Below are 13,771 nucleotides of genomic sequence, written 5' to 3'. Positions count from 1 at the left end.
CTAATTTTCTTTAAGTTCAAGATCTGAATCAGAGTCAGAGGAGATCAGCTGCTGCTGGGAGCTGAGGGCTGCTAGGAGAAAGGCAGGAAACAGGCAAGGACTTGACCTTGGAGGGTTCATGTTTGAGGGCTCCCATCAGGGTACTTGAGGATACTCCATATAGATCACATGTGGAGGGGCCCACAGCGGCTCCCCAAAGGGAGTATGATTGGCACAGGTCTGGGGCTGGGACTCAGGAGGTGGGAGGTCGGCCACATGTGCACCAGGAAGACCTGAGAAGACATTGTCCTCTCGTCTATACCCCAGGGTCCTGTGAGGGGCCTTTCTATCAGGAGAGGGCCAGGGTTCACTTCTTGGCCTCTGGTTGGCCTCATGTATAGTAGAGTATAAATCCTGCAAATTTGTGGGCATCTGGAGACACAGTTGCCACTCTTCTTTAGGCCCCTGTGCTTGAGACTCTGGGCAATTGCTTTTGATTGTATGTGATTCTTCTTCCTCACCTCCTCACATTCAAGAAATTCCCATTTTTGTAGTAAACTCTTGATTTCCTGGTCACTCTAAGGTTTAATTAACTGGCCTATGGACTTTTCTGATCCCTGGGTTTATTTTTCCTTCTTTACCTCCTGGGGGTTTCTAGTAATTTCAACCTGAAGTGTCACTTTCTCCATTTTTATTTCTAAATTTTCTCTGCAGCTACAGGGTTCTAATCCACGGCCAGCAGACAGCTGGCACTTACTCTGCCCTGCTGTAATTCAGCAGAGTCTGGAGGTGCCCTAGGGTAGAAATGTGTTCGCTCTTCTCTGCTCTGGCAGTCTCTAACTGCCTTTTCAACAGATTTTCTACGTCTTCATCCTTTAGTCTCACATTCCCATGTCCAAAGGAACATGGTGCTGCCAACTCTTGTGTCTTTTGGTTGTTCTGTGATATAAACGAGGCTGCTCCTCAGTTTTCCCCACTCCCAGTTTAAGACTAAGCGTTCTCCCATCTGCTAATCTTGTCATCATTTTCCTGTTTGCTTTCCAATTTAAGAAGCTTTGTGGGCTATTGTCTCTTTTCCAATTTTCTTGAGTGTTTAAATCTTTTTAACAAGACTTTTGCCACTATTTTAGTGAGCTTTCTAGAGAGAACAGAGGTTAAATATCAATCTTCCAACTTGAACCAAAAATCAAGACTTTAATATATGGGGACAAAAATCCGCATTTGAAGGGGGAGGGCAGAGTGGAGCAAAGTTGGGCCATTGATGCCCTAGGAGCCTTAAGAATCCACCTAGATCCACAAACTATGCAGAGTTCCCTGGGAAGTTTTGAAACCTCAATTCACACTAGTTAGTCTAAGGGATTGCCCAGGGGAACTCTCATCTCAGTTCACACAAGCAAAGCATTCAAATGCAAGCATTTTGAGATAAATATCTGTACTATCCAACCCCCTCTACATTTTATACCTCTAGGAACCAGGGTCACTGCAAAGAAGAAAGGCAGCCAAAATTGGAAAATAGGTCCCCCAGAGGAAAATTTAGTAGTTATGCCTAAATCTGTACTCTGTTGAGCATCTATCCTGCAGTGATTCCCACTGTCCATAAGTAAATCGCTATTTTGTCAGACAGCCTTTGATCTAATTAATCTACATTCATATAGAGATGCACTCCCTGACTGTACTTTTTAATCTGGGAACCTTATTTAGTTCATTTAATCGATTTCCTTTTATCACGTACTTTAATGAATCTAAGAGATTGTCAACACAAAATAACCAACAACCATTCTACAGATAAGAGAAATAAGGTGAGTTTACTTGAGCCAGAGTGAGGATTACAACCCCGGAAGGCCTTACAAAGTGTTCTTGAGAAGCATGGTTTTCAGTACAGTCTTATATCTTTTTAGAACAAAGAGCATACATTAAACACACCCAGAGTACATTTTCATCGAAATTTCAGAGAGGTATTCAGTTGCAAATTAGCAGGTCAATGTGACTGTGAGGTCAGGAAAGGGACTAATCCAGGCGTTACCAATAGGGTGTTACCAATAGGGCATAGGAGGGGACGTGTGCATTCTTATCTTAATTTTTTAAATTTTTATTTTATTTTTATTATCTTTTTTTGGTGAGGAAGATTAGCCCTGAGCTAATATACGATGCCAATCCTCCTCTTTTTGCTGAGGAAGATTGGCCCTGGGCTAAGATCCGTGCCCATCTTCTTCTATTTTATATGTGGGATGCCTGCCACAGCATGGCTTGATAAGCTGTGCATAGGTCCACCCCTGGGATCTGAACCTGCTAACCCCGGGCGACCAAAGTGAGGCGCATGAACTTAACCACTATGCCACCAGGCCGGCCTCCAGCATTCTTATCTTAAGAGAGTGCATTCTTTACTTTAATGGTTAAGCAGATGTACAATGTATGTTTGATAGGCCATAAGTCAGGCTTTTTAGTTCAAGCTGAATCAGTTTTGAACCCGAACAGTTATCCCATATACTTCAATATGTGAAAATCTCTTGTCAAGATTCAGCAGCTAATTTCAAATTAGACATAGGCAGGAAAGACATGAAGCTTCCCACTGAAGGCCCCCAAGGACCTTCTGCCTTCACTTCCTTTGGTGTGTCCGGGGTTTCAGTCTGGAGCATCTCCTTTGTCCTCTGGAGGGAGTTCGCCAACTGAGTCTACCCCAGCACCACCTTGTCCAGGAACCAGGTTTTGAGGTTTAGTTGGTTAGAATCACCTTTTTATTTTACTTGCACGGCTAGCAAAAAGACAGCTAGACACAGGGTCTGAGGTCTTTTTCATCGACTAACAGAAGAAACATCAGGTTGTATAGAAAGATAGGTCACCTTAAAGCACGGCTATTAAAGTTCATCAACAATTTAAGCGAACAAATTCTATTTTCTATTGCAAACGTGTTCTGTAGATTAAAGAAACACCGCAAAGTTGTATTGTTTTGCAATAGAAGGGAGATTAAACGTGAATGAACAGCCCAGGAGAGACAAGTAAGTAGGGCTGGACACCTTAGGAAAATTTTTGTTGTTTCTTATTGAACACAACAAGAGATAGAGCCTGATAAATTACAATTAAATAAGACCTTTTCTCCACTGGTCTGATCTCCTTATTCTCGATATCACCAGACTGTACATATTCTTGATCCCTAACTCCTCAACTTACTGCAGAGAATAATGACCAGCCTAATGCTTTCAAAATTTCAAGTACTTGACATAGTAGGTTTCTTGACCCCAAAGCTTGTTGAAAGATATTTTAACCTATATAATTTCTTTTATTTGGATCAAGGCTAAGTGTAAAATTTTAAAGTTAAATTTCAAAAGGATGTTAAAGGAAAATAAAAATAAAAACCTCCAGCAAGGTGGCACCACCCGTCAACTGTTTTCTTTTCAGGGAAGACTCCAAGGCCTTCCCAAACAGAGACATTCTCAGAGAGCGCCGGCTAGTTATGCCTCGTCTCCGCCTTTCAATGGGAGTCAGGAAGATGTAGACTGGCAGTTCTAGGAGATTTTTTTTTTTTTTGGCTGAAGTCCTATTGACATAATCAAAAATAATTTTCACCAGAAACAACTGACAATTAATATTTATCTGGCTAGTCACAGACTTCAGCAGGCTCATCATTTGGAATTCAAAACTGGAAACCAAGATTTAATTTGCCTCTGCCATGGTCTGGCTAATGACTACAGATTTTGGTAGGCCCACAATCTGTCTGTACCAGTATATCCCAAAAGGTCAGAAGATTTCAGATGGAGTATATTCACACACAGTATTTATTTTGATAGTTATGTGATTATTTTAATCAGTGTTAGAAAAACACAACAAATTAAATCTGTGATTTCACTCAAGTGAAGTAAATGTAAATTGACTTGTAAAAAGTTAGGTAAATAATTCAGATGATACTCAAGTATGACAAAAGTTATGAAGTCTGAATAACTGAAGAATGGCTGGATTTATACCAAGAAAACAAGGTCTGTAAACTGCTGCTTTACTTCTAAGTCTACTGTACCCCAGCTTCAGATGCAAGGACCAGATCCAAGGACCACCACCACCCACCAGCCCATGTTCCAGGCCCAGCTTCGAATATGGGCAAATTCACCATACAAAATTCACAAATAATACCAAAGCAACTAACGGGGCAGCGACAGGAGGCAATGTTCTGTCACACTGAGCTGTGTTCCTTAATGTAGTCGGGTTAGGAGCAATTTTGTCTTTTAAATGTCTTTTATTGTTTTTAAAGTATTGTTTTTGCAATAAAAAAGTAAGATAAAAAACTGCAAGTAGAACTGCAATTTGTTTTACAATCTAGACAGTTTAAAACAGCTCTTTGTTAAAAGCACCTTTTGTAAATCATCACCATTTCAGTAAGTAAATGAAGGCCTACAAGTCCAGGGGATAAAAATGGTCACATAAGCTGGAGGGAACATCAGCATGTGTCTTTTTTGAATATGACTTACAAGGAGTAACATACTCTTTAAAAAAATTAAAACAATATCAACATTATGATCACTCTAGGAAATAGATAAAATCCCTTCATTTTTGTAGTCCTGCTATTTATTCTTCTAGTTATTCATTCATTTTCAAAAATATTTGAGTGCTTATTATATGTGTAAGGACGTACTGCTAGCAATGAAAAAAAATCTTCTTATCAGTTTGTTTGACCTAAGAGTAAAAGAAGTAGAAAAATCATTGTACCATTTTTGGATCAAAATTCACAACTTCTTAGAAGCTTTTCTGGATCGACTCTCTTCTAACAATTTCTTTACCGTCTCCCCTCAGTTCTTATTTTATACACTATTTAACAAGGTTAATTGGCTGTTGTGGCAAGCAGAATAATATCCCCCCAAAGATAGCCACATCCTAATTCCCCAAACCTGTGAATATGTTATTTTACATGGCAAAAGGGATTCTGCAGATGTGATTAACTTAAAGATATTGAGGTGGAGAGATTATTCTGGTTTATCCAGCTGGGCCCAGTGTAACTGCGAAGTCCTTTTAAGAGGGAAGGAGGAGGGTCAGAGCCAGAGAAGAACATATGACTATAATGGAAGAAGAGTGATGTGGCCAGGAGCCAAGGGATGTGGGCAGTCTCTAGAAGCTGGAAAAGACAAGGAACAGGTTCTCCCCTAGGACCTCCAGAAAGAACACAGCTCTGCTGACCCCTTGATTTTAGCCCTGTGAGAGCCATTTCAGGTTTCTGACCTCCAGAACTGTAAAATAATAAATTTGTGTGTGGTTTTTTTTTTTTTTTGGGGAGGAAGATCAGCCCTGAGCTAACATCTGTTGCTAATCTGCCTCTATTTTGCTGAGGAAGATTGGCCCTGGGCTAACATCCATGCCCATCTTCCTCTACTTTATCTGGGACACTGCCACAGCATCGCTTGACAAGCAGTGCGCGTTGGTGCATGCCTGGGATCCGAACCTGCGAACCCAGGGCCTCTGAAGCTGAGTGCCTGCACTTAACCGCTTGCGCCACTGGGCCGGCCCCAAATGTGTGTTGTTTTAAGCCTTTAATTTGTACTAATTAGTTACAACAGCAATAGAAACTAATAGAAGCATCAAAGCATTGGACTTCATGGTGTGGGAGATACAAAGATGAATAAAACATAATCCCTCCTCTCAAGAGGCTTACAATTTAGAAGAGATGAAACACATAGACTAAACTATAAGCTGGAACATGATGAATATCGTGAGAGAGGTACAACAGAAAGGCTATGGGAGTCCAAGGAAAGAAAGCACTTCATATTTAGGGTAATTAGGAAGGGCATAGTGGAAGACGAAGCTTTTGAACTGATCCTAAGAGGATTAGTAAATTTTAAGACGTAAAAGGGATGGAGAAATGGCATAACTTTTGTAAATTAAATCACATAATAAATTATCTAAAAATAAACCTACTATTAGTCATTTGGTAAAGGAAACACTCTTATAATGAAAAAATAATCATGCCCTAACATATCTTTTATATTAAGCAAGACATAGTTAGATTTGCTTGAACCTGAAGAATGACATCCATTAGTCTACTAGAGCTGCCATGACAGAACACCACAGGCTGGCTGGCTTAAACAACAGACATTTATTTTCTTACAGTTCTGGAGGCTGGGAGTGCAAGACCTAGGCGTTTACAGGTTTGGTTTCTCCTGAGACCTCTCTCCTTGGCTTGCACACAGATGCCTTAGCACTATGTCCTCACATGACCTTGCCTCTGTGCTGCCACACTCCTAGTGTCTCTTTCTAAGGACACCAGTTCCATTGGATTAGAACCTCACCTTTATGACCTCATTTAACCTTAATTACTTCCTTAAAGGCCCTGTCTCCAAATACAGTCACACTGGGATTAGGGCTTCGACAAAGGAATCTTGGAGGAACACAGTTCTGTCCATATCATATTGCAATTATTATTTTTAAAATTATGGGTATAATATATGCTCATCGTTCAAAAAAGTATAAACTGAATAATAGTATGTCAAGTAAAATATAAAAGTTTTCTTCTCTCTCATTTATTCACTCTATCTAGAGGAAATAGTTTCCTTCTAGAAATGGTTGGTTGAAGTAATTATAGAGGAGAAACCAGAGAGCTTGCTTCCTCTCTCTCTCTCTCTCTCTCTCTCTCTCTCTCTCTCTCTCTCTCCCTCTCTCCACCCAAATGCACCGAGGAAAGGCCATGTAATGACACAGTAAGAAGGCTGCCGTCCATCAGACACAGAGCTCTCACCAGACACTGACCCTGCTGGCACCTTGATCTTGCACTTCTAGTGTCCAGAACTGTGAGAAATAAATTCCTGTTGTTTTAGCTACCCAGTCTATGGCACTTTGTTATGGCATCTCAACAAGACTAAGAAAACATGGTTCTCTGAATAGAACTGTGCATATATCTATTTTTAACACAGATAGGCTCTTACTAAATAGAATGTTCTTCAATGAGATTTTTTCCATTTACAATATACCTTGAACATCTTTCCATATTGGTACGCACAGATCTAGTGACTTCATTGTTGTTGTTTTCCACTGTCATTTTAGTGTACCAAGATCCAATCCAGAATACCATGTTACATTTAGCAATTATTCTCTTTATTTTTTAATTAAACTTTCAACTTGTATTTTGACACAATTATAGATTCATGTGCAGTTGTAAGAAATAATACCTGCACTCTTTCCCCAGTTTTCCCCAGTGGTAAGGATATTGACAGGGATACAGTCAAGATATGAACACTTCCATCACCACAAGGATCTCTCTTGTTACCCTTTTATAGTCACATCCACTTCTCTCTTGCCCCATCCCCTCCTTAACCCCTGGCAACCACTAACCTCTTCTCCATTTCTATAATTTTGTCATTTCAAGAATGTTATATAAATGGAATCATACAGTGTAACCTTTTGAGATTGGCTTTTTTCACTCAGCATAACAGTCTAGAGTTCATCCAGGTTGTGTGTATATCAATAAACAGATCCTTTCTTTTCATCACTGAGTAGTGTTCCATGGTATAGATGTAGTACAGCTTAACCATTCACCCATTGAAAGATGTCTGGATCATTTTCAGCTTTCGGCTATTGTAAATAAAGCTGCTATGAACATTCATGTGCAAGTTTTTTGTGAACATAAGTCTTCATTTCTCTCAGATAAATGCCCAGGAGTGAAATTGCCGCATCATATGGTAGTTGCACATTCAGTTTTGTAAGAAACTGCTAAACTGTTTTCCAGAGTGGCTGTACCATTTTACGTTCCCACCAGCAATGTATGAGTGATGCAGTTTCTCCACATCCTTGCCAGAATTTGGTGTTGTCACTATTTTTTTATTTTAGCCATTCATAGTGATAGTCATACATAGTGATAACTCCTTGTGGTTTTTCTTTGCGTTTCTCAGGTGGCTAACGATGTTAAACATCTTTTCACGTGCTTATTTGCCATCTATATATCCTCTTTAGTGAAATATCTCATGTCTTTTGCTCATGTTCTAACAGGATTATTTTTTCTGTTGAATTTTTTAGTTTTAATATACTCTAGATACTAGTACTTTGTCAGATGTGTGGTGTGCGAATATTTTCTCCCACTCTGGGCCTCTGGATAGAGAGAACAGACTTTTGTTGGAGCTTTGGTCTGTGCCGGTTAGCCTTTCTGGGTTGCTGACTTCTTCAGTTCCAATCCCGGATACACGAGGCAAGAGGAAAACCCAGAGAACTCACCACCATGTTTGTCTCGAGGTTCCTAGCCAGTCTGCTTTCTTTTCTCCACCTCTCAGTCTTCTTGTGTTTGCTTTATATATAACGTCCAGGATTTTTAGTTGCGCTCAGCCGGAGAAATAGGGGAAAATGTGTTAATTCTACCTTCCCAGAAGTGAAAGTGGACCTCAATGTTTTTAATGGCTAAGTAATATGCATGGCATACAATTTATTAACCAATCTGCTTTTGATAGACATTCAGGTTGTTTTTAGTTTTTTTGCTACTAAAATAATGAGAAAAGGATTAAATATCCTTGTTCATTGCTGGAGCAGTGGGAGGGTGGGAGGATGGGACACAGAGTTCTGGCTTCTTGTGTTATTATATGCACAGGATAAAATTCCTAGCCGAAATTATTAGCTCAAAGGACATGTGCATTTTAATTCTTCATATTGCCAAAATATCCTCAAAAATGTTACACTAATTTAAACTCCCACCAACAGAAGAGTATGTCTTTTCCCACTGAGTATTGTCAAATTTTCTAATCTTTGATCACCTGGTTGAGAACTGTTCTCTTAAGTTGTTTTTATATGCTTATTTTACTTTCACCATTGGATCCAAAGTGAGAATTATGCCCTTTTCCATTTTCTTGATGTCTAAGGACCCAGCATCACGCCATATACCTTAATAGTTATTTGTTCTTGATGGTTTTAGCAGTTCAAATAAAGAATTAGAGCCGATAACACAGAACTCTGACACAGAACATGACTTCAAATAAAACACAAAATTTGAAAAGGTTTTAAAAGCAGCGTTTTTAAAAGTGTTGTTTGTAGACTAACCTGATTCAAAATCACCCAGGGGTAATGGTGTAAATGAATGTAAGTGAGGCCATCGTGTTACACTAAATGGCCCCAGCCTCTCCTCTGTGTGACTATTTGCTGCTCTGTACGTACTCCAAAAAATTCACATGCTCTCCTGATTTATGGCCTCTGTTTACGTATGTACCCCCCAATAGCTTGATAAATTAAAAACTTTGTTCTATGAGTTTCTCTACAGGAACAGGCTGACCACAGGCGGGGAAACACATCTACAAGGTATCCATCACAGCTGACAGAAGAATGGAACAATGTAACGACTGGAGCCTGTCATGCCTGGAGACCAATATCCCTGGACCCCCTCCTTACTGCCCATTTTCTCTGTATAACTGCCTCAAGATTCTGTAATCTTTGAAGATGAGTCTTTGAGACATTAGTCACCTGTCTTCTGATTTGCTGGCTAATCTAATTAAACTTCGTTTCTTGACCTCTAACTTGTGATTAATTGGCTCAGATCTCCTTGAGCAGAGGGAGCCCATTGCTCAGTATCAATGGGAAATCTAACATCAGTGCCTCCTGATGTGAGGTATAGAGGAGGATGCTTCGCCATCTATATGTAATATTCTTGCCAAACATATTGAAATTGAATCTAATAATGAGGGAAGAATCAGACAAATTCAAAGAGACAAAACAAAACTGATCTGGAATCTTCAAAAATGTCAGTGTTATAAAAGACAAGAAAAACAGCCAAAACCAGATTAACAAGGTAAGAAGACACACAAGCACAGAACACACACGCACATTACTTATACATACATATATAAGAAATAGAATTTCTGATGAGAAAAAGTCTTTTCCAAAGGGGAGGTGATCCTGAACCTCTTAATCTCATGTTCATGTGCCCGATGCCCAGTAAGCCAATCACTGAGACATTGGTGCTTGGAGATGGAGAAGTGTTCATTCAAATTGACAAAAATGAGAAGGTAGGAGTATAGGTTCTCTCAAATCTGCCTTAACAAGAGAAGCAAGCAGGGGGTTTTATGGAGGTAAGGGGTGTGGCAGGAGGAGTTTTAGAGAAGCAAAGGGAATAATCCGTGTTTCTTTCACTCCTGATAAACCCCAGGGCAATGTGACTTCTGGGCATCAATGGCAGCTGGGGCTGGTTCTCAGGTGGTCCTTGAAGGCATTCTCTTTATTCTGTAAAACAAGCTCATAAATCCTTGTGACCCTTGAGTTACCCCTCAGGTTAAACAGGAAAACAGGAAATTGACAAGATTAACTTCTTTTCATAACAAGGTAATCTTATTCAATATTTACAGTAACCCTCAGGTACCCGGCTTCAGGGGTACTGTTCCAGATTAAAAGAAACTAAAGAGACAGGACCACTAAATATGATGTGCGATCCTTGATTGGATCCTAGATTCTTTTTTTAAAAGGCTATAAAAACATTATTGGGTCACCTGAGAAACGTTGAACATAGTTTTGTAGATATTATTGTATCGATAGTACATTTGCAGGGTATAATATTTTTGTGGTTTTAGTAAAGGAGAACATCTTTGTTTTTAGGATGTAGTGCTGATTAGGAGTGGTCACTACTATGTCCGTAACTTTCAGAAAGTTCAGAAAAAGTCACAGATAAATATGAGAGAGAGCAAATGCAGTAAACTGTTAACAATTGGTAAGCGTGACAAACATTTGGTATTCATTACTTTATTCTTGGAACTTCTTTTCAGGTCTAGAATTCTGCAAAATAAAAGCTGGCCCCACCTCAGATGAGATCTACTGAATCTGAATGGGAGGGCTGAGTTCACATGTATCTGCATTTCAAATAGATCTCCCCATTGATTTTTATGCATACCACAGTTTTAGATGTACTGATTTGAAGTACAATAATGTACACTTACTTTACTCTTCACAAGGGTGGAGCTAGAAAAACTTCCATATCTTGGTTCCACAATAGAGTTTAATAACCTTGGATTAATGGATTTAAACCCAGTCCTTATATAGTTCAACAGTCCCTTCCACAGTCCTCCTCAATTTTCTCCATTTACTTCAACGCTATTAACGTCTTTACTTATCTTCATACAAATGGTTTTAAAAGTCATTGTGAAAAATGTGGCTGTGAGTGCCACTTTCCTAATTGCTTTGGAGAACACTGCTTATATTCAAGCAGAATCTAGCCTCTAATTTCCTCTAGCAACCGAATAATAAAGAAGTGAGTAGCACTACAGTCTCTATCCAGCTCAAAGTAATTCTTTTTAAACATTTAAATTATAAATGAAGGGACAGCATATATTATACTGTGTTTTTACTATGGTATTACTACTAATAATTTATTATTATTGACATTATTGACTAAATGACATTAATAAGTAATAAATGAGTTAAAGATCCAAAACACATACCTTCACAAACTTTTGCATATCAATAGCTTATCAAGATACTGCTTTAAATGGGTAGCTATCACTTAATATCAACTCATGGACTTAAAATAATGTAAGAACCTCAAGATGGCACACAATACCCCCTGAATGAGAATACATGGTACTTTCCATAGGAAGATGTCACTAGCAGCATAAAGCATACTCAAGGTTTTGTTATTGTTTTTCCATGTCATACTAACAAATTTGTACTAATTCCTTGATTCTTCTGGCGAACCTTGGCTTACAGTTGCTAGATGGGTTTAGAATTGTCAGCTGAGGCTATTGAAGATCAAAACTAAATATGTGGGGCTGGCCCGGTGGTGTAGTAGTTGAGTTCACATACGCCACTTTGGAGGCCTAGGGTTTGTGGGTTCAGACCCCGGGCACAGACCTATGGACCACTCATCAAGCCATGCTGTGGCAGGCGTCCCGCACATAAGGTAGAGGAAGATGGGTACGGATGTTACCTCAGGGCCAATCTTCCTCAGGAAAAAGAGGAGGATTGGTAACAGATGTCAGCTCAGGGCTAATCTTCCTCATTTAAAGAAAAAAAAAAACTAGACTAGGTGGCTCACATAAGGAAAGAATCTGATTTTTAGCATCATTTGCAGTATAAATTTTAGGCCTCACTTGCTCCAGGTTGGCAAAGAAGCACTTATACTTGACTTTGAGAAGGCTATCTAATTTTAGATGTCAGGTAAGTAGAAAAGTTTATATTAACCATAAGTGTATGCTCTGTGTCTGTCGATATGCAAAACTTTGTTAATATGAATGTTTTGGATCTTTAACTCATTTATTACTTATTAATGGTATTTAGTAAGTGTATGCAACATGGTAAGCACAGCGTTTATTAGAAATACATTGTAGAGTTGCAGGCAATGTGGGTCTGGATTTTGACTGGATTTTAGGCTATGAAGCTTTCTTACCTTGAAACCCCTTCAGCAATTGTGACATAAACCAGAGTTTAGCCCTTGATTATTTCCTCTTAAGAAACTCTGGAAATCCTCACAGCATGTAGCAGTAGTGCTAAACCTAAAGAAAACACTCAACAATTAGGTGTTAATTGTTGATTGATTTCACCCTAAGGACTCAAGTGAGACTAAATGGTTGGTCACTTTTCTGATTTAATATTTTCTCCAGTTTCTCAGATTCCCAGGAGAGTTTTAGTAGGTTTTGGACGAGACAATCAAGATCCCTAACTGCCATTCTCCGAAATGTCTGGTATTACCTCAAATATGGATTTGAACATTACAGGGGGATAAGGAGCAGCATCACTGACAGCCAAGTCCACTCTATCTCTTGGTATTAGTTTTTGTGACAGTTCCTGGCACGATAATAATTTTCAAATAAATAAATGGTATTTTGAAAAAAATATATGTGGTATTTAGAACCAAATATCATATCAAATATAATATACAAATATAGAAAATTAAGTTAGTTTTTCCAGTTATCAGACTTTAGGTTGGTCTTCTGAATTAATAAGATGTTTTTCTGAGTATTTGTGATGATATCTTGCAGCGTGGGTAGTATTGTATTTTAAAGTTTAATGACTAAAAATATTGTTTTGTTTTTATCAATGGGCCTGGGTTAGGGCTACAGTTGAAAACATCTGGGGCTTAAAGAATCATGCAGTTTATTTAAGCAGCAAGGGTTGTATTCTCAATTTCGATAAATCAGCATTCATTATATATAGGCAATTAAAACTCAAAGTGCTTTGAAAAAAAATAAGTAATATAGACCAGAAAAAAAGAGTAATATAGACTAGATGGGTCCCAAAGCGGCAAGGAGCTGTATCTGCCAGAAGCATCCATTTAAAACCTTGTGTTACAAGGAAAATTACTCCTCCTTAGTATTATCCATTTGCAAAAGTTTACAATGATTTTATCAGGCATTCCTTACACCTGTTAAAATTATTAGCATTTTTTAAAAAAGCAAGACCAGAGGCAACATGAGGAGAATAGAGTTGGCCACTCCAGAGATCTTTCCACACGACACTACACATTTTTTCTCGCCCTGCACAATGTCTGGTAAACCAGATTTTCTGGGACGTGCTGGGTGGCCGGCATTTCCCCGAGCAGGAGTTGCACACTTTCAAGACCTTAATGCATGTTAAGCCCGCGGGCTAAAGGCCAGGCGGCTCTTTATCATCACGTTAACCAGCGGCGGGAACAAGCGGAATAACGCGATTCCCCTCCGTGCAGAATGCGGACGTGCCTGCCTCTGCGGCATCCAGCGCCGGTGCGAACAGCGAGACCGGTCCCACTTGCCCGCTGGGAAGTCCGGCCGTCCAGCGCGCCTCAAGCTTCCTTCCGCCTCCCGGTCCCGCTCGGCTCCCCGCGCCGCCTCTGCGTCGGGGACGCGGAAACCCCGTAGGAGCACGGCGGGCGGGGAACGGGGGC

At 39.5% G+C, this 13,771-nt stretch overlaps 1 pseudogene; it reads right to left on the bottom strand.

Moving 5' to 3' along the window:
* LOC131414602 (putative uncharacterized protein MSANTD5) lies at positions 1 to 668 on the bottom strand (annotated as a pseudogene).
* Positions 669 to 13,771: the final 13,103 nt, after the last annotated feature.

Source organism: Diceros bicornis, chromosome 15, assembly GCF_020826845.1.
Source record: "Diceros bicornis minor isolate mBicDic1 chromosome 15, mDicBic1.mat.cur, whole genome shotgun sequence".
In the NCBI taxonomy this organism is placed as follows: Eukaryota; Metazoa; Chordata; class Mammalia; order Perissodactyla; family Rhinocerotidae; genus Diceros; species Diceros bicornis.
The sequence above is the reverse complement of the archived record's forward strand: the minus strand, read 5'-3'. Positions and strand labels throughout refer to the sequence as shown.